At 37.6% G+C, this 24,948-nt stretch overlaps 4 non-coding genes and 3 pseudogenes across 4 annotated transcripts; all 7 read right to left on the reverse strand.

The window, feature by feature from the left end:
- Positions 1 to 1,932: 1,932 nt before the first annotated feature.
- LOC141388355 (5S ribosomal RNA) lies at positions 1,933 to 2,050 on the reverse strand (annotated as a pseudogene).
- A 685-nt stretch (positions 2,051 to 2,735) lies between these two features.
- On the reverse strand, positions 2,736 to 2,854 carry LOC141388325 (5S ribosomal RNA). The gene has a single exon (XR_012408828.1). It is a non-coding gene; the product is annotated as a 5S ribosomal RNA (ribosomal RNA).
- Positions 2,855 to 11,703: 8,849 nt separating this feature from the next.
- On the reverse strand, positions 11,704 to 11,823 carry LOC141388347 (5S ribosomal RNA; annotated as a pseudogene).
- Positions 11,824 to 12,507: 684 nt separating this feature from the next.
- On the reverse strand, positions 12,508 to 12,625 carry LOC141388353 (5S ribosomal RNA; annotated as a pseudogene).
- Positions 12,626 to 13,178: 553 nt separating this feature from the next.
- On the reverse strand, positions 13,179 to 13,297 carry LOC141388337 (5S ribosomal RNA). The gene has a single exon (XR_012408839.1). It is a non-coding gene; the product is annotated as a 5S ribosomal RNA (ribosomal RNA).
- A 10,341-nt stretch (positions 13,298 to 23,638) lies between these two features.
- LOC141388349 (5S ribosomal RNA) lies at positions 23,639 to 23,757 on the reverse strand. The gene has a single exon (XR_012408844.1). It is a non-coding gene; the product is annotated as a 5S ribosomal RNA (ribosomal RNA).
- Positions 23,758 to 24,440: 683 nt separating this feature from the next.
- Positions 24,441 to 24,559, reverse strand: LOC141388360 (5S ribosomal RNA). Its single transcript, XR_012408845.1, has one exon. It is a non-coding gene; the product is annotated as a 5S ribosomal RNA (ribosomal RNA).
- Positions 24,560 to 24,948: the final 389 nt, after the last annotated feature.

Consider the following 24,948-nt stretch of genomic DNA (forward strand, 5'->3'; position numbering starts at 1 on the left):
TTTTTTAATGGCCTCCTTTTCTTCAAGACGTTCAGTCTTTTTTAAGAGGATAGCTTTGCGCCGGGGGCAATCCGGCGACGCAGCTGTATGACCGTCAACATTACAATTTACGCAACGAACTGTATACGTAGGTGCATCTTTTGGCAGATTTTCCAATTGTTCTTTAGAGGGAATGGCGCAGTTACCTGGGCCATGGTCTTTTCCACATTTAACACAGCGGTATGGCATACCACAATTAAGTGAAATATGTCCATACCGCTGACAATTTCTACATTGGACGATTCTGCGTCCCTTATCTTTCTCGTAAAATACATCACAATGAATGATTTTTTTCACTCGATATAGTTTGCGCATTTCTGTGGACCTACCAAGTTTAATTAACCACTTGTCCTCAGCTATACATATTAAATCGATAATATCGATTTTAAATCCTTGATTTTTAAGAAAATCTTCTATAGTTTTTTTGGTATAGAGATGTGATAATCTATGAATCACAATTGAAAACGGCACCAAAGGCTTTGGAGTATGCGTGTGAAACTTGTAACATCTTTCTTTCAACATTTTTGTTACTATTTCAAAGTTATTTATTCCTATTACTCTAAGGGAAAGCAAGTTCTTTTTTGAAGGTCTTAAAGAGAAATTTTGTCTACCAATACTATTATCTAATATGTTGGCTATTTCCGATAGGGTTGTGTCATAAAGGGTAATGGCTGGCAAATGTTTACCTTTATTTCCTGAATTTGTTGTTGCATGTTTGGCTGATGTTGTTGTTGTAGCTGCTGCTGATGTTGTTGCTGCTGATGTTGTTTCTGCTGCAGATGTTACTGATGTTGTTATTTCCGTTGTCCTTTTTGGTTTCGGCTTCTTGGTTTTTGGTTTTCCTTTTGAAAAGGGCTGTGTTTCCCATACATCCGTAGCATTTTTTGGCTGTGCTACATCTTCCATCATCGCAGTGTCGGGGTTTTCGGCTACCCCGACCGACTTAGTTTCTTTAGTTACCTTTTTTGGCATATTGTCGTTATTGGTAGTTACTTGCAAAAGCACGTTGTTGGGAGCGTTAGGCAAGGTTTTGGTTGGCTCTGTAGTCTTGTTTTTCATAGAGGCTAATTCATTTTCTAAATTAGAAATAACTCTACGAAAACTACACTCCTTATTGTAGTAATCTGTCAGTTGTCTGGCAGCTTCTTCTTGACTCTTTCGTAACGCCGTTAGTTCTTCCAACAGCGACTTGTTGGTTTCTTCCATGTTTTTAAGGGAAGTTTGGAGGGTTGAAATGATCGTCTCCATCTTTAGTGTTTCGTAAATAGACTCATCGTCGTCAGACTTATGTCTACGCTTACTTTTGCTTCTCTTTTTAGGTTTTTGAGAAGCGTCACTAGCAGTTCCGATAGTTTGGATTTTTAAATCCTCACACCTCTTTGCTTCTGCCGCTATGCCTGCTGACGTATCAGACATTATGTCATCGTTATCTTCAGCTGCTGACATTTTGTTGTCGTCAGTGTCGCCGCCGACGGCATATAACTTTGCCGCCGACAACAACAGTAAGCACTACTATTTTCCTTCTACCACAAAAGCACAAAATTTGTCTCGCACATGAAACAAAATTATTTTATCTCTTTGGCTTTTTCAGTGGTTTTCACTTTTAATTTTTTGAATCACACAAACACTTTTAACACTGTTCACAAATGATTTTTATAAAGAATTTTACTTTTGTTTTACAAAGGAAATCATAGACTATTGTATCTAGTTACATACAACTGAGCATAATCAATAGCGAATGTTTTACATTTACCTTAAAATAATAGGCAGTTGAGTTTTTTATTCTGGCTCTATTTCGGTTAAAAATGAAGATATCGACTTCATTCTTTTTTATTTAACAGAGAAAAATAAAAAAGAAAATAAAATAAAATAAAATAAAAAAATTTTGGACAATGCCAACAACACGCGGTGTTCCCAAGCGGTCCCCCATCTAAGTACCAACCGCGGCCGACGCTGCTTAATTTCGGTGATCGGAGAGAACCGATGTACTCAGCGTGGTATGGTCGTTGGCGAAGAAACATAGTTTATTTTGCTTCATATGGCCATTGATTTCATTGCTTGTGTGTTTAAGACAATTTCGTTTACTTATTGCACACAAACACACAAACGAACAAGAAGTTTTATTTTCGTTTTATAAAGGAAAATGTTGGCTGTTTCCTTTAGTTATTAGTGAACATAATCAGTATGTATTAATTTGGCATCAAAAAATCTAACAAAAATTTTAGTTTTTTTTAATAAATGTTAATATTTATTAAATATTGCTAAAAATAAATGTATTCTGGGAAAATTTGGCTCCTTAAATTACCTTTTTTTGGAAATTAAGACAAATTTTTTAAAGAATTTTACAATAAAAATTCTTGTTTTTTAATAAATGTTAAAATTTCTTAGATATTGTTAAAAATAAATGCATTTTGCGAAAATTTGCTCCTTAAATTACCTTTTTTGAGAAACGAAACAAATTTATAAAGAATTTTACTTTTGTTTTACAAAGGAAATCATAGACTATTGTATCTAGCTACATACAACTGAGCATAATCAATAGCAAATGTTTTACATTTACCTTAAAATAATAAGCAGTTGAGTTTTTTATTTTGGCTCTATTTCGGTTAAAAATGAAGATATCGACTTCATTCTTTTTTTATTTAATAGAGAAAAATAAAAAATAAAATAAAATGAAATAAAAAAATTTTGGACAATGCCAACAACACGCGGTGTTCCCAAGCGGTCCCCCATCTAAGTACTAACCGCGCCCGACGCTGCTTAATTTCGGTGATCGGACGAGAACCGATGTACTCAGCGTGGTATGGTCGTTGGCGAAGAAACATAGTTTATTTTGCTTCATATGGCCATTGATTTCATTGCTTGTGTGTTTAAGACAATTTCGTTTACTTATTGCACACAAACGAACAAGAAGTTTTATTTTCGTTTTATAAAGGAAAATGTTGACTGTTTCCTTTAGTTATTAATGAACATAACCAGTATAAATTTGGCATCAAACAATCTAACAAAAATTGTAGTTTTTTTAATAAATGTTAAAATTTATTAAATATTGCTAAAAATAAATGTATTTTGGGAAAATTTGGCTCCTTAAATTACCTTTTTTGGAAATTAAGAGACATTTTTTAAAGAATTTTACAATAAAAATTGTTGTTTTTTTAATAAATGTTAATTTTTTTTTTAAATATTGATAAATATAAATGCATTTTGGGAAAATTTGCCTCCTTAAATTACCCTTTTTTGAGAAACGAAACAAATTTATAAAAAAATTTACTTTTTTTACAAAGGAAATCATAGACTATTGTATCTAGCTACATACAACTGAGCATAATCAATAGCGAATGTTTTACATTTACCTTAAAATAATAAGCAGTTGAGTTTTTTATTTTGACTCTATTTTGGTTAAAAATGAAGATATCGACTTCATTCTTTTTTTATTTAATAGAGAAAAATAAAAAAGAAAATAAAATGAAATAAAAAAATTTTGGACAATGCCAACAACACGCGGTGTTCCCATTTAATTTTTGGCTAGAGCCATTATTTATTGAGAAAATCTTAAACCTATACTAAATGACTTATTGCTAGTCTTATCTTATATAAATAAACATGTGGCTTTGCGCTACCTTCTGATATCATATAAATTTATGCTGTGGATTGGCCACTAGCAAAATATCGAACAAAATTTATCATATAATAATTTAAATAGTTTAGCCCAAAAAATTCAATTTAAAAAAGGGCAATATTCTGTATTTTATGCAAGAGTTAAAATTAAATTAAGTACTAAAAGTAAGAATAATGATGAGAAAGGAAGTTAATTATTAGAAACGAAATTAAAATTAAAAAGGAGAACTTAGACTACTATTTACAGATATTTACAGATTTATAAGCAATCACTGTGTTGTGATGTACACAGTGTTGCTGGTGTTCATTGTATTGTACCTTCTATGGTAAAATACTAGTTTATCTTCGTTATCATACAGAAAACCCTCATTGAGAAGCAATGGAAGGGCAGTAGGTGGTAAGTGTTTTTTAGTGCTTAAGGCACTTACGTCATAAGAACATTGCAGGGTATCCTCAATCAGCTCATTTTGCACGTTCTGAGCCGCCTCAATGTAGTTCAGGGCCAATCTCATGAGAAACCTGTCAATTCTTTCAATGTTGGCAGTGTCATACGTTACCCTACATGATGGTCTCTTAAATGAACCATCGCTCCTAATTGTTGGTCTTAAACCCAAACAGTAAGTCAAAATAGATCTTTCCCATCTCCTCAGTCTATCCATCTGGCTCGAGGATATCAGGAACCAGACTGGGAAAGCATATGCAACAACAGGTCTTATGACTTGTTTATATATCAAAAGTTTGATATGATTGGATAGTCCACCATTGTGCCAGACTGAATCGAACGCTCTTGCGAAATCCAGCCCTACAGCAATGGTTCCGTATCTCCGGTCAAATCCTCTCACAACAAAGGTAGAGAACGCTGTGAGAGCATGAGACGTTGAGTGGCCAGTTCGAAAACCGAATTTGCAATTCTTCAGTATTCTTTTGTCTTCGACTATAGTTTTAATTCGCCTTAGAATAAAGGATTCGAAGAGTTTACCGAATGCAGACAACATGGAAATTGGTCTGTAGCTTTCGCATTTGTCGGGAGGGGAACCCTTTTTTAAAATGGGAACCACTAAGGCTTGCTTCCACGCCTTTGGGAAGTAGCCGATATTCAAGCAGTGGTTAAAAAGAATGGACAGAAAGCCAAAGATGACATTGCCCGCTTTTTTTAAAGCGATGTCAGGAATTTTGTCCAAACCACTGGATTTCTTGTTAGGTCTACATGCGAGAGCATTGCCTACGCAGCTCGGATATATAAATCCTGCTTCCTCCCATCTCTCAGTGTTGTCGATTGAGGCGCCATCCGCAGTGAACGTGACGCTAAAGTTTTCCATGGGCGACCGATCGTCCATCTCCTCCGCAGTCCCATTAACTGAACTGCGGAACGAATGGTCGACCGGCCCCTCCACATGACCCAGCGCACCCTGCAAATGATCAGCGAGAGCTTCAGCTTTCAAAGGATCGCTGAAGATTTGACCACCATTTTCGACATTTATGTTCCTAATTGGTTCCCTGGATACAAGTCCAGCAGCCACTTTAACTTGCCCGAATGTCCTGTTATCTATCTGAATTCCCTCCAAGAAGCCCTGGAAACGCTCTTGCTCAAAAATTCGTATAGAATCGTCTGTGATGTTGTCCAGATTCCGTATGTCTGCTCTCAGGGCAGGGAATCTGGACGGATCATTTGACCTCCGAAGAATCCTGCGAATTCTCCTTCGCTCACGGATGAAACTAAGAATCCTAGGGGGAAGATTCCCTAGTGCCATGTTTCTGCACTTTTGTTTAGGAACCGAGGCGCCTATAGCATTGCTGAAGACGGTTTCTAAATTATTGACCGTTGCATCAATCTCGTCCATAGAGACATTTCTGTCTACCGGCAAAGAGATTTCTGCAAGGCCTTGTGAGATCCCTCCCTTAAAGCGGTTGAGGTTGATTTTGTCAAAGTTTAGAAACGTTTTAGCTTCTGTTATGGAAAATCCACCTAAACAAAGGACCACCTCGATCGCTCTATGGTCCGACTGTTTCCTTTAGTTATTAATGAACATAACCAGTATTAATTTGGCATCAAACAATCTAACAAAAATTGTAGTTTTTTTAATAAATGTTAAAATTTATTAAATATTGCTAAAAATAAATGTATTTTGGGAAAATTTGGCTCCTTAAATTACATTTTTTGGAAATTAAGACAAATTTTTTAAAGAGTTTTACAATAAAAATTGTTGTTTTTTTAATAAATGTTAATTTTTTTTAAATATTGATAAATATACAGTGGTTTGAAAAATAATAAGGACACTTCAATCCATAACCAAGATTACATTGAAAACTGACTAAAAAAGTGAAAATTACATTAGTTTATAAAATTTATTGTTTTATTAAAATGTCAAGAAGAGTATTATAAAAATATTTTGATAGCTTGTAACCATATTTTATTTATCTTTTATATTGTTACGGAATTAGATTTAACTAATCTCCGTGTAGACGTTGTTTTATTCCCCAGTACGATTTGTACCAAATAAAACAGGGTTCGTTTTAGATTACGTTTCTACAATGCTTTATTTACTTTATTACACTTATTCAGAACCGACTTTAATTACAAAGCACACAGCAAGTCTCTAGTTAGCACGCAGCTCTTATTTAACCGATCTGTTCAGTTCAACGCTTAAAACACAACTACTCGTCATTGCCAGTTCCCCTGCATTTATATCCCAAAGTCTCCCTGTTCGAGAAATATCTAGAGCATATGGCAACACCTCGAATCTGTACAACGAACACACAGACGCACATTCGCACTAAGCGAACAACCATACTCACATACATACATGGGGGATGATCAATGACGTAATTACAACAACAAATAAATTTAAGAAAAGAAGTGACAAACTAAACAATAATTACATGACTATGGCAAACAAAATAAAAGAACATTAATGAAAGGTAAAGAACATCTAGAATAATGAAGATAATTCTACATGATAATTGTTGTTGCTTAAATAAAGTAACTGCGTAATAAAACTTTACGTTACAATTCAAATTTTTAAATTAACGGAAATTAAACTAAACTAACTTAAACCTATCAGTTACATTCGTAACATTGCCTCCCGCTTAAGCCTGTTCGTCCCGAATAGGCACAGTTCCCTCTCGGTGGTATGGGCATTGGTAACACTGCCTCCCGCTTAAGCCTGTTCCTCTTGACTAGACGCAGTTCTCGTTCCGTAGTGGTGGCAACTGATTTAGATGTACCCTCTACTGCGTCAGCTTTGGACTTTTGCTCTTCTGGACGACGTTGCTTTCTCTCCAGGAATCTTGACGTTATACCTTCTTTCTTTGTGGTCACCTTCCTAAGTACCACCTGGTCTTCATCGAACTTGTCCTTCCTTGTTGTACGGCCGCTTTTCGATGGACCTTTCCTCGACGTACATCTTCGCTTTTTCCTCCTCGTTGCGAGATTTTTCCACTTTCCTACGGGCCATTTGTCGGCGGCTTCCACCTTCAGCGTACGGACATCGACAGCGATCTCGTCGGATTCTGCCTTTGGGCGATGTTTGCTTTTCTCGTTGTAGCCCACACTTATCCGTATTTCCACATTGGACCAAGTCATCACACGGTGCTTTATGTCCAGGTTGATATCGAAGGCAATCATGAAGTCTACACCAAGTATAACTTCGTCCACAATATCGGCCACTATAAAATCGAAATTTACCGATTTTCTACCCATGCTCAGCCTTTGGTAGGCCTTTCCATGCACCGTTGTAATCCCGCCTGTGGCCGTCCGCAATTTGACTCCATTTAACGGCAATACCTTCCCTTTTACCAAATCCAGTCTAATAATGGACTTTTTTGCACCGGTGTACAATGTCAAGGTACGCAATACACCATTGACGAAGCCTTTAACCGTTAGGTTGTGATTCTCCTGCTGGACTATGGCTATAGAAATTGTGGGACCATCGTTTTCATCCTCTGCCAGCGGCGCCTCGTGATTGATGGAATTAATTTTATTTGATTCACCTGATGTCTCTCTTTCCAGATTCTTGGCCACCGGTTGGTCGTAGCTTTTTGAAGGCGGTGAGGTGGATCTGAGCCTTGGTCGTTGCAATATGCATTCTCGTGCAATGTGTCCAGCTTTACGACAGTTGTAGCAAGTCTTTCTCGTTTTACCCGCCCCTCGTTTCACACGCATTAGTGCATCCTTTAGCGGATCGACAACGGTCTGGGAATTGTTGTTCTCAACTTGCAGCCTCCTCACGTTGTAAGCTTTAGGTTTCACCAGCATCCTCGCGGTTTCTTGGGCCAGGGCAAATGACACGGTTTCTGCAAATGTTCCTATCGGTGCCGCATACGTCGCAAATTTTATCTCTGGATCACGAATACCACTTGCAAATGTCTCAATCTTTATGCGGTCCACCAATGGATGTGTCTCTCCTGGATATGCCAACTGCGCCAACCGCTCTATATCAGCCGCAAAGTCTTGTAAGGTCTCATTTGGCTTCTGGACTCTTCCCCTCAGTTCCATTCGGTAGATCTCTTGCTTGTGTTCACTACCGTACTTACGTTCAAGAGCAGCCATTATATCTCCATAGTTGTTCCTAGAAGCGGCGGGAATACTCTGTAATACGTCAGCAGCATCACCCTTCAATGCCATAAGGAGTGATACCGCCTTGTCGCTGTCGTTCCAAGAATCTCTAGCAGCCAATGTCTCGAACTGTAATTTGAACACATTTAAAGAGGTAGAGCCGTCGAACACTGGAGGCTTGATTTTTATCGTGTTATGCATAGCTCTCACTGGACCGCCTTTAATTTCCAGTTCCGACATTTTCTTTTCTATGCCCAGAATCTTCTCATCTTGAGCCAGAAATTTCTCGTCAACAGACAAAATCTTTTTATCCAACTCTTTAATTTGTACCTCCACGTTTTCTACTCTCTTTTCAATCACCATCGTGATGTTCTCGAGTTTCTCGTTAATCGTTCTAGAATTTACCTCTAATTTCTCTTCCATGCCCTTAGCGATTTTTCTAGAGTTCTCTTCTAACTTTTCCTCTAATTTTCTGGAATATTCTTCACTCTTTCTGGAATTTTCTTCCATTTTAGCATCTAATTTCTCCATAATTTTACTGGAATTTTCTTCAACCATTCTGCAATTTTCTGCTTTCATTTCGTCCATCATAAGTCTAGAAGTTTCTTCATTCTTTCTAGACATCTCTTCTAACATCTTACAGTTGTCAGATTTCATTTCCGCCATAAGCCTGGAAGTTTCTTCATTTTTCTTATTCATTTCCATGGTGCTACCTTCTATTTTCTTAATTTCCAGCATCATCATAGCCAGCATTGATTTCAAATCGTCACCCCTGGCAGCTACCGACGAAACTTCCTCAACGCTGGATTCTCCCTTTGCCGGTAACTCGACTTCCTCCTTACCGTCGAACTCATATTCATCGATGTTCATTCCACGGCGCTCGAACTCTTCCAACAAGCGTTTTTGTAGTTCGGCCTTGTTGCCAGTAGAACACAACTCCAACTTACTTAGCTCCTTCTTCAAATCTTCCTTTCGTAGATCCTTGAACTTCATCTTCATTGTAGGATTATCGTAATCTCACTTCCTGACACCAATTGTTACGGAATTAGATTTAACTAATCTCCGTGTAGACGTTGTTTTATTCCCCAGTACGATTTGTACCAAATAAAACAGGGTTCGTTTTAGATTACGTTTCTACAATGCTTTATTTACTTTATTACACTTATTCAGAACCGACTTTAATTACAAAGCACACAGCAAGTCTCTAGTTAGCACGCAGCTCTTATTTAACCGATCTGTTCAGTTCAACGCTTAAAACACAACTACTCGTCATTGCCAGTTCCCCTGCATTTATATCCCAAAGTCTCCCTGTTCGAGAAATATCTAGAGCATATGGCAACACCTCGAATCTGTACAACGAACACACAGACGCACATTCGCACTAAGCGAACAACCATACTCACATACATACATGGGGGATGATCAATGACGTAATTACAACAACAAATAAATTTAAGAAAAGAAGTGACAAACTAAACAATAATTACATGACTATGGCAAACAAAATAAAAGCACATTAATGAAAGGTAAAGAACATCTAGAATAATGAAGATAATTCTACATGATAATTGTTGTTAAGTAACTGCGTAATAAAACTTTACGTTACAATTCAAATTTTTAAATTAACGGAAATTAAACTAAACTAACTTAAACCTATCAGTTACATTCGTAACAATATTTTATGCGAATTGTCGTAGTTTGGTGTGTGAAAAATAATAAGGACACTTCATGACATATTTTAATAAGGACCAAACTTGAAAGAAATTAATGCAGGTTTTTACTAAATAATGGTAGATAAAGTGTTTCAGTGTCATTAATACTTTGTAGACTATCCTTTGTTTTCTAAAACGGAAGCGCATCGTCTGGGCATCGAGTCGACCAAATTTTGGCACTTCTCTACTGGTATCGCGTCCTACGCAAGCTATATAAGTTGCCAAAGGTCGCCATAATTTGATGGACACTTTCCCCCGCTTGATTTTTTAACTTCATTCCACAAAATTTTTCAATCGGGTCAAATCAAGGGATTGTATTGGACATTCTAACAACTTAACTTAATTATCCTGGAACACCTTTTTTTATTTTGCCGTCATTTTGGGTCATTAACCTTGCTGAAGACTCATTTGAGAGGCACACCCCCTTTAGCATACGGAAGAATTATATTTTTCAAAATTTCAATGTAATCTGGTGATTTCAAAAACACTTTGAATACTGTATAGAAATACAGCATAGTAAGAAAATGAGCCACACACCATGCTGTTACCTCTGCCATATTTAGCCGCCTTTAGAGTATATTTTGGGTTATATTATTGATTTTTAGGTCTTCAACCCTGATAAACTCCTCTATAGGAACAACAAAATATATTTGGTTTCATAAGACCAAAGAATGGTACGCAATTTTTCTTAGGCCAAGCGATGTAATTTCTAGCAAACTGTATTATTTGCTGAATATTTTTATACCCTACACCACTACGCGGGAAGTGTATAGTTTTTCGATTAAATTGATACTTTTCTGACACTGTGAGCTCTAATGTGGCCACCATAGAGGGTTTTAGGAGTTTTTTAGTTGATGCGTCAAAATTAATATTTAAGTAGTTTTTTATTTGTAAAGATGTGGTAAAAGGATCTTCTTTTAATCACCGAATGACGCATTTATTATTACAGGTGCAATTTTTGGATTTCTGCTACGACTTTTATCTTTGAAGTTCACTTAGCTGCATCCTCCACCATTGTTTTTAAAGATTCTAAGCTTTTTCTGTAATTTTTCTGTATGAATTTCCTTCTTTACGTAAACATTTAATGATTTCTCGAGTAGCGTGATAACAGTGCGTATTTTTACAGATATTTGCAAAGAAAAACTAAAAAATACCGATAGATTTAACATTTAATGAATAGAAAATAATTAATTTTAAACTTCTACTTACAGGAAAGAATCACAAAAAAATAATATCAATTTATTTTTACTAAAACGAAAAACTGTCCTTATCATTTTTCACAGCAGAAATCACGGATTTTACGAATTATATTTGTTTTGTATAAAAACTAAACAGAAAGAAACCAAAATCGTAACGGGATTTCTTATTGCAATACATGTAAATTTTTAAAAACAAATTTCCATCGCAAATTCTTCCATTTTACACATTTTAGGAGCGACCAAAAGTTGTGAATGTCGCTGTCCTTATTATTTTTCACACCACTGTAAATGCATTTTGGGAAAATTTGCCTCCTTAAATTACCCTTTTTTGAGAAACGAAACAAATTTATAAAAAAATTTACTTTTTTTACAAAGGAAATCATAGACTATTGTATCTAGCTACATACCACTGAGCATAATCAATAGCGAATGTTTTACATTTACCTCAAAATAATAAGCAGTTGAGTTTTTTATTTTGGCTCTATTTTGGTTAAAATTGAAGATATCGACTTCATTCTTTTTTTATTTAATAGAGAAAAATAAAAAAGAAAATAAAATGAAATAAAAAAATTTTGGACAATGCCAACAACACGCGGTGTTCCCAAGCGGTCCCCCCATCTAAGTACTAACCGCGCCCGACGCTGCTTAATTTCGGTGATCGGACGAGAACCGATGTACTCAGCGTGGTATGGTCGTTGGCGAAGAAACATAGTTTATTTTGCTTCATATGGCCATTGATTTCATTGCTTGTGTGTTTAAGACAATTTCGTTTACTTATTGCACACAAACACACAAACGAACAAGAAGTTTTATTTTCGTTTTATAAAGGAAAATGTTGACTGTTTCCTTTAGTTATTAGTGAACATAACCAGTATGTATTAATTTGGCATCAAAAAATCTAACAAAAATTGTAGTTTTTTTTAATAAATGTTAAAATTTATTAAATTTTGCTAAAAATAAATGTATTTTGGGAAAATTTGGCTCCCTAAAATACCTTTTTTGGAAATTAAGACAAATTTTTTAAAGAAATTTACAATAAAAATTCTTGTTTTTAATAAATGTTAAAATTTCTTAAATATTGTTAAAAATAAATGCATTTTGCGAAAATTTGCCTCCTTAAATTACCTTTTTTGAGAAACGAAACAAATTTATAAAGAATTTTACTTTTGTTTTACAAAGGAAATCATAGACTTTTGTATCTAGCTACATACAACTGAGCATAATCAATAGCGAATGTTTTACATTTACCTTAAAATAATAAGCAGTTGAGTTTTTTATTTTGGCTCTATTTCGGTTAAAAATGAAGATATCGACTTCATTCTTTTTTTATTTAATAGAGGAAAATAAAAAAGAAAATAAAATGAAATAAAAAAATTTTGGACAATGCCAACAACACGCGGTGTTCCCAAGCGGTCCCCATCTAAGTACTAACCGCGCCCGACGCTGCTTAATTTCGGTGATCGGACGAGAACCGATGTACTTAGCGTGGTATGGTCGTTGGCGAAGAAACATAGTTTATTTTGATTCATATGGCCATTGATTTCATTGCTTGTGTGTTTAAGACAATTTCGTTTACTTATTGCACACAAACACACAAACGAACAAGAAGTTTTATTTTCGTTTTATAAAGGAAAATGTTGACTGTTTCCTTTAGTTATTAGTGAACATAACCAGTATGTATTAATTTGCCATCAAAAAATCTAACAAAAATTGTAGTTTTTTTAATAAATGTTAAAATTTATAAAATATTGCTAAAAATAAATGTATTTTGGGAAAATTTGGCTCCTTAAATTACCTTTTTTGAGAAACGAAACAAATTTATAAAGAATTTTACTTTTGTTTTACAAAGGAAATCATAGACTACTGTATCTAGCTACATACAACTGAGCATAATCAATAGCAAATGTTTTACATTTACCTTAAAATAATAAGCAGTTGAGTTTTTTTATTTTGGCTCTATTTCGGTTAAAAAAGAAGATATCGGCTTCATTCTTTTTTTATTTAATAGAGAAAAATAAAAAAGAAAATAAAATGAAATAAACAAATTTTGGACAATGCCAACAACACGCGGTGTTCCCAAGCGGTCCCCCATCTAAGTACTAACCGCGCCCGACGCTGCTTAATTTCGGTGATCGGACGAGAACCGATGTACTCAGCGTGGTATGGTCGTTGGCGAAGAAACATAGTTTATTTTGCTTCATATGGCCATTGATTTCATTGCTTGTGTGTTGTAACGTGACCGTTTCATATACCCCTACACTCATTCATTTCCATCAACTACAACTGCACAGTTAGCATAGTGGATACATTTAACTTCGGTGTAATTAACTACAATCACTGCTACACAACAATTCTCATTCACTCCGCATAACTACCCGAATATGTATTCTGGTTTTATTCACCGAAGTCGTCGATCACCAGCCGAACAAAGTACGAACAGACGTGTGGCTCGTCCGCAGTCTACCATACTAGTTAGCTACGATTCGACCCAGCTCATAGCAAGCTCTCAGCTCTTAGCAAGCTCCCAGCTCATAGCAAGCTCTCAGCGCTTAGCACGCTCGCAGCTCTTAGCAAGCCCACAGCTCTTAGCAAGCTCCCAGCTCATAGCAAGCTCCCAGCTCATAGCAAGCTCACAGCTCTTAGCAAGCTCCCAGCTCATAGCAAGCTCTCAGCACAGTCAGCTCAAGCTCATAGCCAGCTCCAAGCTCTTAGCCAGCTCCCATTAACCGATCTCTTCCCCCAGCAACCCGAGCCGAGTCACACACCCGACGACTGCCGAGAGCAATCCGAATACGATAGAGCCGAGCCACATACCCGAGGATTGCCAATGAGCCGACAGCAACCCGAATACCGCTGAGCCGAGCCGAGCCACATACCCAACGAACCGACAGCAACCCGAATGCCACAGAGCCGAGCCATATACCCGAAGATTGCTAAAAGCCGACGACAATCCGAGCACTACCAAGCCGAGTCACACACACGACGATTGCCAATGAGCCGACAGTAACCCGAATACTACAGAGCCGAACACACACACGACGATTGTCAACGAGCCGACAGTAATCCGAATATTACAGAGCCGAACACACACACGACGATTGTCAACGAGCCGACAAGGATCCGAACACCACAGAGCCGAGCCATACACCCGACGACTGCCGAGTTGACAGTCACCCGAATAGCCGACAGCATCCGAATACATCAAAGCCGACGCAAACATACACGATTGCCATCGAGTCGACAACAACAACCCGGCTACCATCGAGCCTATTACAACAACGCAATTGGCACTGGTTATCAACACACACATCTCATCCATATTCCTCACAAATATTGTTCGTATATCCAACACCAAGTGTTTTATAATAAATATTGAAATTGTAAACACTCGTGTTTTTACTTAAGGTTTGTGGGTCCTTAGGTCAACCCTGGCAGCGGCTGAGCTTACCTCAGCCCTAGAAAAAACCACTCGTTGTAAATGGCACCCGACGAAAATACGACAAGCGAAAAAACTAAACCAATCGCCAGCGAGGATTCGTCGAGTTCCGCGAATAATAGTGAGGGAAATTTGGAAGAAACAGGCATCACCATAACATCAATGTCCAACGCCGAGGTGATGGATACGATACATCGTTGGTCACTCACATTTTCCGGTGACCACGATCTCCTCGACTTCCTCGAACGATATGAAGAGTTAGCCGAGTGCCATAGTATACCTTTAGATCGCCTCCTCCCGTCGCTGCTTACCACCCTGGAGGGAAATGCTTTGAAGTGGTACCGAGTGAAGCGGGGCGAAATCAAAACCTGGGTCGACTTCCGTACCGAAGCTGAAAAGTTCTTCCTATCCAAACGTCACCTGAGTATAATTGAGCACACATTTTACAATCGTCGGCAACAGAACAAAGAAAAGGCAAAGGATTACATAATTACTATGCTCACGATTTCACGACGTCATCCGCAGTTAAAATCCATGAACCATCTGGATCGTATATACGACGACCTTCGACCCGAGTACCGACATTACGTACGCCGTCACGACTTCACAACGTTGAATTGATGAGCCTAACCGATGACTTTGAGTTGATAAAGCGGGACGAAGCTCGCCTTGAAAGGCCCCACACCGCTCACATGCTCCAGGTAACAGACATCCCCTACTCCCGTCACACTCACTGTTGGCGATGCAAAAATCCTGGCCACACTCGATGGCAATGTCGACAAACTCCAATCCGATTCTGTTCTCGATGTGGGAAAGATGATGTGCTTTCAAGAGACTGTAGATGTACAGACAATGTTCGTGAAACTTCAGACACCACGATTCACCGACGGGTTAGCGGATATTTTATTCATGTGTCAATCGATGGAATCGATGTGCAAGCCCTAATTGACACCGGAGCCTCTACCAGCTGTATCGGTGAAGACATGAGAACGAGATTACAGTCGAAAGGAGTATCTCCCAGCACCATGAAGAGAAGTGTACAGATGGCGGACAAGAGAGTAAGGGAGTGCGAATCGGATCTTCGCTTAAGTGTTGAATATAAGGGGAAAATAACACAGCTATCGGTTACGGTTGTCCCAACTCTAGCAGAGCCCCTAATATTGGGAATGGACTTCCTAGCCGAACGGAATTGCCGTCTCAGCATCGATGGAGAGACAGTGCTACAAACAATTCTCGAGTCACACACAGACTACATCTACGCTATTACCACTCACACGCATAACAAAACCCCAGTATCTGTTAGTAACGTAGAACAGAAAGTGCTTCAAAACAATTCCGAACCGCATACAGATTGTACCTACCCCATTACCACTCACGCCCAGCATGAAACTGCAGAACCCTTCAAAACACCAGAACAAACCAGGACAAATCGTCGTAACAACAACCATGCTGTCACCACCGCTACAACTTCCTTGACTTTGTTCCTCCGCGACCGTAACATCGCTAATAAGCGGAGTCAAATCCTGAGCCAGAAACACTTCAATTACTGCACGTCAAGTAAAATGAATCCACCAGCCCGAATACGAAAAAGATATACATTACGGACTTCTCCCCATATACAACAAAGTACCGGAACTGCTGTAGAAGTTATACCCCAGAAGCAGAGAAGTACAACAACATTGGCTTCATATGGGCGAGGTCAGGAATTTGAGATAATCCATGAATACCGGGGGAAAGAAACTGAGACTTCCAGCACAACAACACAAAAACAAATATGTAATTTATTTTCCTCCGAAGTGAGGGGGGGGATGTAACGTGACCGTTTCATATACCCCTACACGCATTCATTTCCATCAACTACAACTGCACAGTTAGCATAGTGGATACATTTAACTTCGGTGTAATTAACTACAATCACTGCTACACAACAATTCTCATTCACTCCGCATAACTACCCGAATATGTATTCTGGTTTTATTCACCGAAGACGTCGATCACCAGCCGAACAAAGTACGAACAGACGTGTGGCTCGTCCGCAGTCTACCATACTAGTTAGCTACGATTCGACCCAGCTCATAGCAAGCTCTCAGCTCTTAGCAAGCTCCCAGCTCATAGCAAGCTCCCAGCTCATAGCAAGCTCTCAGCGCTTAGCACGCTCGCAGCTCTTAGCAAGCTCACAGCTCTTAGCAAGCTCACAGCTCTAAGCAAGCTCCCAGCTCATAGCAAGCTCCCAGCTCATAGCAAGCTCACAGCTCTTAGCAAGCTCCCAGCTCATAGCAAGCTCTCAGCGCACAGTCAGCTCAAGCTCATAGCCAGCTCCAAGCTCTTAGCCAGCTCCCATTAACCGATCTCTTCCCCCAGCAACCCGAGCCGAGTCACACACCCGACGACTGCCGAGAGCAATCCGAATACGATAGAGCCGAGCCACATACCCGAGGATTGCCAATGAGCCGACAGCAACCCGAATACCGCTGAGCCGAGCCGAGCCACATACCCAACGAACCGACAGCAACCCGAATGCCACAGAGCCGAGCCATATACCCGAAGATTGCTAAAAGCCGACGACAATCCGAGCACTACCAAGCCGAGTCACACACACGACGATTGCCAATGAGCCGACAGTAACCCGAATACTACAGAGCCGAACACACACACGACGATTGTCAACGAGCCGACAGTAATCCGAATATTACAGAGCCGAACACACACACGACGATTGTCAACGAGCCGACAACGATCCGAACACCACAGAGACGAGCCATACACCCGACGACTGCCGAGTTGACAGTCACCCAAATAGCCGACAGCATCCGAATACATCAAAGCCGACGCAAACATACACGATTGCCATCGAGTCGACAACAACAACCCGGCTACCATCGAGCCTATTACAACAACGCAATTGGCACTGGTTATCAACACACACATCTCATCCATATTCCTCACAAATATTGTTCGTATATCCAACACCAAGTGTTTTATAATAAATATTGAAATTGTAAACACTCGTGTTTTTACTTAAGGTTTGTGGGTCCTTAGGTCAACCCTGGCAGCGGCTGAGCTTACCTCAGCCCTAGAAAAAACCACTCGTTATAGTGTTTAAGACAATTTCGTTTACTTATTGCACACAAACACACAAACGAACAAGAAGTATTGCATTTGCATTTTAAATTGCTATTTTTATTTTCAAAATCAGTTTTACAAATAGTGCTTAATAGCTAAAGCATTACATAAACAGTAAATAAACATTCTCTTACTTTTACAAGTTTATAGAGACTACTACATAGATATATATTTGTGCTGCATTATGTGCTAGCATATTTTTTCAGTTAATTATATTTTATTTCAAAATAATTCATTTTAATTCAATGCCCGCAAAAATTTACAAAAACAGGCTAATAAGGTAAAATATGAAGAAAATATTAAAGTAGAAAACTTACATACTAATTATAATATAACTTACAAACTAAACTTAAATTAACTATATACAATATTTACAAAACTTTACTGATCAATCCTATATACTGGATTTGATACCCAATCAAATTGTTCATACCTTCTGTGGTAGTACATTAGGCGCTTATTGTTATCGAATAGCAGTCCCTCCGTATCAAGCTTTAATAAATCCGATGGAGGTAGGTGCTTTCTGGTGAGTAAAAGTGGAAGTTCATCTTCCAATTCTAGGAAATTCTGTATGATTGCGTTTTCTATATCACCACATCTATGTAGAAATTTTAACGCACAATTTGTCATGAAGACATCAATTCTTTTGAAGTCAATGGACTCATATAATATTCTATTTGCTGGTCGCAAAGGAATACCTTCAGTATTAAGCATCCGCCTTTGCCCTAGGCAGGAGCACAATATTGTTCTTTCCCATTTTCGTATTCTTTCCATCTGGGAAGACGAAACGTCAGCCCAGGCTGGAAAAGAATAAGAAACTATGGGTCGGATGACTTGCTGATAAATAATTAGTTTGACATCTCGGGTTAGCCCACCCCTCATGGCAAAGAGACGTTGGTACCCGTAGAATAATTTTTTAGCTTTAGACAGGACATAATCTACATGTCTGCAAAAGTCAAATTTGTCGTGGAACATAATACCTAAGTATTTCATCCTGTCTGATATATTTATTGTTCTATCACCCACTTCTATAGCTGGAACAAATCTTCTCATATTTGGCAGTGAGGTTTTACCTTTACCTTTAAAAACAACTGCCTCACATTTATTAATATTTAGGTTTAGTCTCCATCTGAGAAAGTACTGGCGCAGTTTCTCCATATAGAGGTTTAACCTTTTCTGTACACTGAAACCATATTTGCCACGCAATGCAATCAGAATATCGTCTGCATAAATGAGTAGCAAGCCCCCTTCCGGCGGACCAGGTATGTCGCAGATGAAAAGGTTATAGAGCACCGGTCCTAGTAGAGAACCTTGTGGAACTCCAGCTAGGATCTGACGTTGCTCTGAAACCTTCCCACCTACTTTCACCCTAAACACCCTGCCTTCCAGGAAGCTTGCCACCATTCTGCACGATTGCTCCTCAAACCCAAAGGATTGTAGTTTGTAGAGAATTCCTTTTTGCCATACGGTATCAAAAGCCTTAGAGAAGTCTAGGCTGACACCGATAGTTCCGCATTTACGTTTAAAGCCCTTGACCACATAGTCGGAAAATGCAGTTAATGCATGTGTGGTCGAGTGTCTAGGCCTAAAGCCAAATTGACAATCTCTAAGGATCCTTCGGTTATCAATGAAATTCCATAATTTATGGAGAATTACAATTTCCAGTACCTTCCCGAATGGAGACAATAAAGAAATTGGCCTGTAACTGGCACAATCTTTAGAGTGGCAGTTGGGCTTCTTTATAGGAACAATCATAGCTTCCTTCCATGCGGATGGAAAGTATCCGATGTTCAGACATTGATTGATAAGTATCGCTAAAAATACGGATATTATGTCACCTACCTTTTTCATAGCTATATCCGGTACTTTATCTACCCCTGACGACTTCCGGGGAGGTCTTTTCTCAATAATGTCTACTATAGTTGTGGGCCTAACGAACCCACCTTCGCTCCAGCGAGATGGATCTCCGATGACGGAGGCATCTGAACGAAAATCATCCGAGAAATTGACTAGAGGGTCCCGATTGGTCATCCCCTCCACAGCCTCGTGAACGAGATCGCGGAAGGGACCACCATCCTGGTTGTCTTCAGGATCAAAATTTTCCTGAATATAATCAGCAATTAATTCGGCCTTCTCTACATCATCGGAGATTTGTACCCCGCTATCGTTAACTAGGGTTTTTATGGGTTCACGAGAAGAGATACCCGCTGCCCTTTTGACCTTCCCATAAGTTCGTGGGTTAACATCTAGTTTTTCTAAATATGACTTATACCTTTGTCTTTCGAAATCATTAATAAGTTCTTTAATTATGGTACTAATATTTCGTATATCAGCCTTTAAAGTATTGTACCTGCCTGGATCGGCAGTTCTTCTAAGAGCTAGTTTCATTCTTCTACGTTCTCTTATAAATTGAAGTATGTTACTTGGTAGTTCGCCCAATATTGAGCTTTTACACCTTCTTTTAGGTACGGTTACCTCAATAGTTTCTCTAAATACAGAGCTTAGATTCTCCACGCAGTTGTCTATTTCCGAAATAGAAGTATTTCTATCAGAAGGAAGAAAATAGTTTTCAAGCCCTTCTTGAATTTTCCTTCTAAATCTACGTAGGTTCATTCTATTGAAATTGTAGAAAATTTCCTCTTCAGTTGTTTGTATGTTGCCAACACATAATCTGATCTCGACCGCCCTATGGTCAGATTCGTAGTCATGTGTTGGCAACAGATCTTCATTTTCTAGGACAATGCCTGGAGTTATTAGAAAATAATCTATGTAGGAATCATTTCCTCTATTAGGCCTTGTTGGCTCAGCCGTTGGATGTAAGTGTAATATTGGACAATCTGTGAGATAATTATGAAGATCTGTCCCCGCTCTGTTAGTAATACTACCTCCCCAGTCTGGATGTTTCGCGTTCAGGTCACAACCAACGATAATCTCGTTGGATGAGCCTAAACGTACGATTTCATCCAGACCGGAGAGGTCGAGTGGCAAACCAGGTGGAAGGTACAACGAAATAAAAACTATTGCACTACCATCTTGTTTATAGAGTTTGGCACAGCAAGATTCTATATTGCCTGTGTTTATCAATATTTGCTCAGATTTATATGAATTTTTAATTAAGATGGCAGTTCCACCACCTGATCTGCCACCCTCCCTACACTGTTTATGAAGTGTATACCCATCAATGACAAATTTATGTCTGCTATTTAATTTATGTTCTGCAAGCATCAGAACATCGGGCTTCTGTTCTTTAACAAAAATATTGAGATAGTGTCTTTTTTCTAAAGACACTACGGAGTTAACATTTATGAATATACACTTCATAATTGATAATTCTTAATATGCATCAGAAGCTTTAGCACCGCAGCTTCTGACCCTTCTTTTTCCCTGATCTCATGATATTTTTCATGGAAATTATCTAAATCTTTGAGTAGATCAGCTAAGCTTTTCCCAAAGTAGGATTGGCAGTCCAAACCTAATATATTTCCCATTGTAGAAGGGACATTTTGGTTTCTAGGGGGTAGTTTAGGGGAACCTATATTTCTAGAAGGAATATTTTGGGTTCTTGGGGATTGAATAGAACCTGAATTTTTTGGTAAGACGGAGCGAGCAGCAGAGGAGATTGATGTTCCTGCACGAATTTGAGCCAAACGCTCCGATTTCGCCTTTCTAATTGCGTCCTTTTCAAGTAGACGTTCATTCTTTTTCAGAAGGATAGCTTGTCGCCGGGGGCAATCCGGGGAGCTTGCTGCATGGCCTTCTACGTTGCAATTTGCACACCACAAGACAATGGGTGGTGCATCTTCCGCTAATTCGTTTTGAGCATCTTTGCTCGGGACCGTGCAGTTGGCAGGTCCATGTTCCTGTCCGCATTTTACACAGCGGTATGGCATGCCGCAATTGCGCGAAATATGCCCATACCGCTGGCAGTTACGACATTGGATCACTTCACGTCCAGTGTCTTTAACGAAGGTGACGTCATTATGCACTATTTTATTTATTTTATATAACTTGCGCATGTCCGTAGACCTGCCAAGTTTGAAGATCCACTTGTCTTCAGCAATACTGTAACAGTCGATTAGGTCGACTTTGAAGTCTAAGTTAGACATAAACTCCTGTATCACATTTTTGGAGTATAAATGAGACAAGCCATCAGCACACACAGAAATAGGAACTAACGGCTTGGGTGTATGGGTGTGGAATTTATAACACCTCTCTTTTAGTAATTTTGTTGTATTTGAAAAATTTTCTAACCCTGTTATTTTAAGGGACATTACACCTTTTCTCACTAATTTTATCTTATAATTATCTCTACCAATGTTTGTATCTAAAACGTTGGTTATTTCAATAAAACTAGTATCATACAATGTGATAGATGGTAAATGTTTACCTTTAGAATTGGATGCAGGCTTTGGTTGTGATTGACTACTTCCTTTGTTGTTTGCTGTAGCAGGTCCGGTTGTTGTAGCTGCTGTGGTACCTTTTGTTGTTGCTGCAGATGTCGAAGCCGCAGTTGTTGATGTTGACGCCGTTAGAGTTGCTGGTTTTGCAATGTCATTAGGCTTCTTCAATTTCGGTTTTAGTTTCAGGATGGTTCGTGATGTTTCTTCAGGAGCCGCCCATATGTCGTTATTGGACGCCGTCAATACGACATCTTCCTTCATCGCAGTGCCAGTGTTTTCGGCTACACTGACCGACAATTCATTATTCACGCCTTGGATTTGCATACTGTTAGATGTGGCTGTTGTAAGCTCAGCCAATTTTTCCATAAGTGCCTTATTTTGTAAAACAAGGTTATCAATCGTCCTTTGCATTTCTTGAATTCGAGCGTCATATTTAAGAAGCTCGTATTCACTTTCTCCACTGTTTGAATGTTTCTTTTTACGCTTATGCTTCTTCTTGCTAACCTCAGATGTTACACTATCTGAGGTAGCATCAGCTTCCATAGTGTTGTCAGACATTTCAGATGCCTGATAAATCGTTGTTTTGTTAAGGGTTGTTCGTGTCTTTGGGGAAGGTATAACAAACGTTCCCGTATTCGGTGGTTGATTTGAGTGTTCACTCACAAGGTTTATGTTGTCGTTAGGTATATTTTCGACAATATCTCGATTAACATTTAGAGGTGCATTTTTTGAGTAAAACTCATTTGCTACATTTGTAGCAGATACACCATTATCATTGTTTATAGTCTTTTTGTCTTTATCTATGACTAAACTATTCATAGATATCACCACTTCACTTTGAACTTCACTTTTAAGCTTTTTGAATCACACAAACACTTTTAACACTGTTCACAAATGATGATGGCCATTGATTTCATTGCTTGTGTGTTTAAGACAATTTCGTTTACTTATTGCACACAAACACACAAACGAACAAGAAGTTTTATTTTCGTTTTATAAAGGAAAATGTTGACTGTTTCCTTTAGTTATTAGTGAACATAACCAGTATGTATTAATTTGGCATCAAAAAATCTAACAAAAATTGTAGTTTTTTTTAATAAATGTTAAAATTTATTAAATATTGCTAAAAATAAATGTATTTTGGGAAAATTTGGCTCCTTAAATTACCTTTTGGGAAATTAAGAGAATTTTTTTAAAGAATTTTACAATAAAAATTCTTGTTTTTTAATAAATGTTAAAATTTCTTAAATATTGTTAAAAATAAATGCATTTTGCGAAAATTTGCCTCCTTAAATTAACTTTTTTGAGAAACGAAACAAATTTATAAAGAATTTTACTTTTGTTTTACAAAGGAAATCATAGACTATTGTATCTAGCTACATACAATTGAGCATAATCAATAGCGAATGTTTTACATTTACCTTAAATAACAAGCAGTTGAGTTTTTTATTTTGGCTCTATTTCGGTTAAAAATAAAGATATCGACTTCATTCTTTTTTTATTTAATAGAGAAAAATAAAAAAGAAAATAATATGAAATAAAAAAATTTTGGACAATGCCAACAACACGCGGTGTTCCCAAGCGGTCCCCCATCTAAGTACTAACCGCGCCCGACGCTGCTTAATTTCGGTGATCGGACGAGAACCGATGTACTCAGCGTGGTATGGTCGTTGGCGAAGAAACAAAGTTTATTTTGCTTCATATGGCCATTGATTTCATTGCTTGTGTGTTTAAGACAATTTCGTTTACTTATTGCACACAAACACACAAACGAACAAGAAGTTTTATTTTCGTTTTATAAAGGAAAATGTTGACTGTTTCCTTTAGTTATTAGTGAACATAACCAGTATATATTAATTTGGCATCAAAAAATCTAACAAAAATTGTAGTTTTTTTTAATAAATGTTAAAATTTATTAAATATTGCTAAAAATAAATGTATTTTGGGAAAATTTGGCTCCTTAAATTACCTTTTGGGAAATTAAGAGAATTTTTTTAAAGAATTTTACAATAAAAATTCTTGTTTTTTAATAAATGTTAAAATTTCTTAAATATTGTTAAAAATAAATGCATTTTGCGAAAATTTGACTCCTTAAATTAACTTTTTTGAGAAACGAAACAAATTTATAAAGAATTTTACTTTTGTTTTACAAAGGAAATCATAGACTATTGTATCTAGCTACATACAATTGAGCATAATCAATAGCGAATGTTTTACATTTACCTTAAATAACAAGCAGTTGAGTTTTTTATTTTGGCTCTATTTCGGTTAAAAATAAAGATATCGACTTCATTCTTTTTTTATTTAATAGAGAAAAATAAAAAAGAAAATAATATGAAATAAAAAAATTTTGGACAATGCCAACAACACGCGGTGTTCCCAAGCGGTCCCCCATCTAAGTACTAACCGCGCCCGACGCTGCTTAATTTCGGTGATCGGACGAGAACCGATGTACTCAGCGTGGTATGGTCGTTGGCGAAGAAACATAGTTTATTTTGCTTCATATGGCCATTGATTTCATTGCTTGTGTGTTTAAGACAATTTCGTTTACTTATTGCACACAAACACACAAACGAACAAGAAGTTTTATTTTCGTTTTATAAAGGAAAATGTTGACTGTTTCCTTTAGTTATTAGTGAACATAACCAGTATGTATTAATTTGGCATCAAAAAATCTAACAAAAATTGTAGTTTTTTTTAATAAATGTTAAAATTTATTAAATATTGCTAAAAATAAATGTATTTTGGGAAAATTTGGCTCCTTAAATTACCTTTTGGGAAATTAAGAGAATTTTTTTAAAGAATTTTACAATAAAAATTCTTGTTTTTTAATAAATGTTAAAATTTCTTAAATATTGTTAAAAAT

Source organism: Musca autumnalis, unplaced genomic scaffold, assembly GCF_047663935.1.
Source record: "Musca autumnalis isolate F117 unplaced genomic scaffold, ASM4766393v1 scaffold_92, whole genome shotgun sequence".
Classification (NCBI taxonomy): domain Eukaryota; kingdom Metazoa; phylum Arthropoda; class Insecta; order Diptera; family Muscidae; genus Musca; species Musca autumnalis.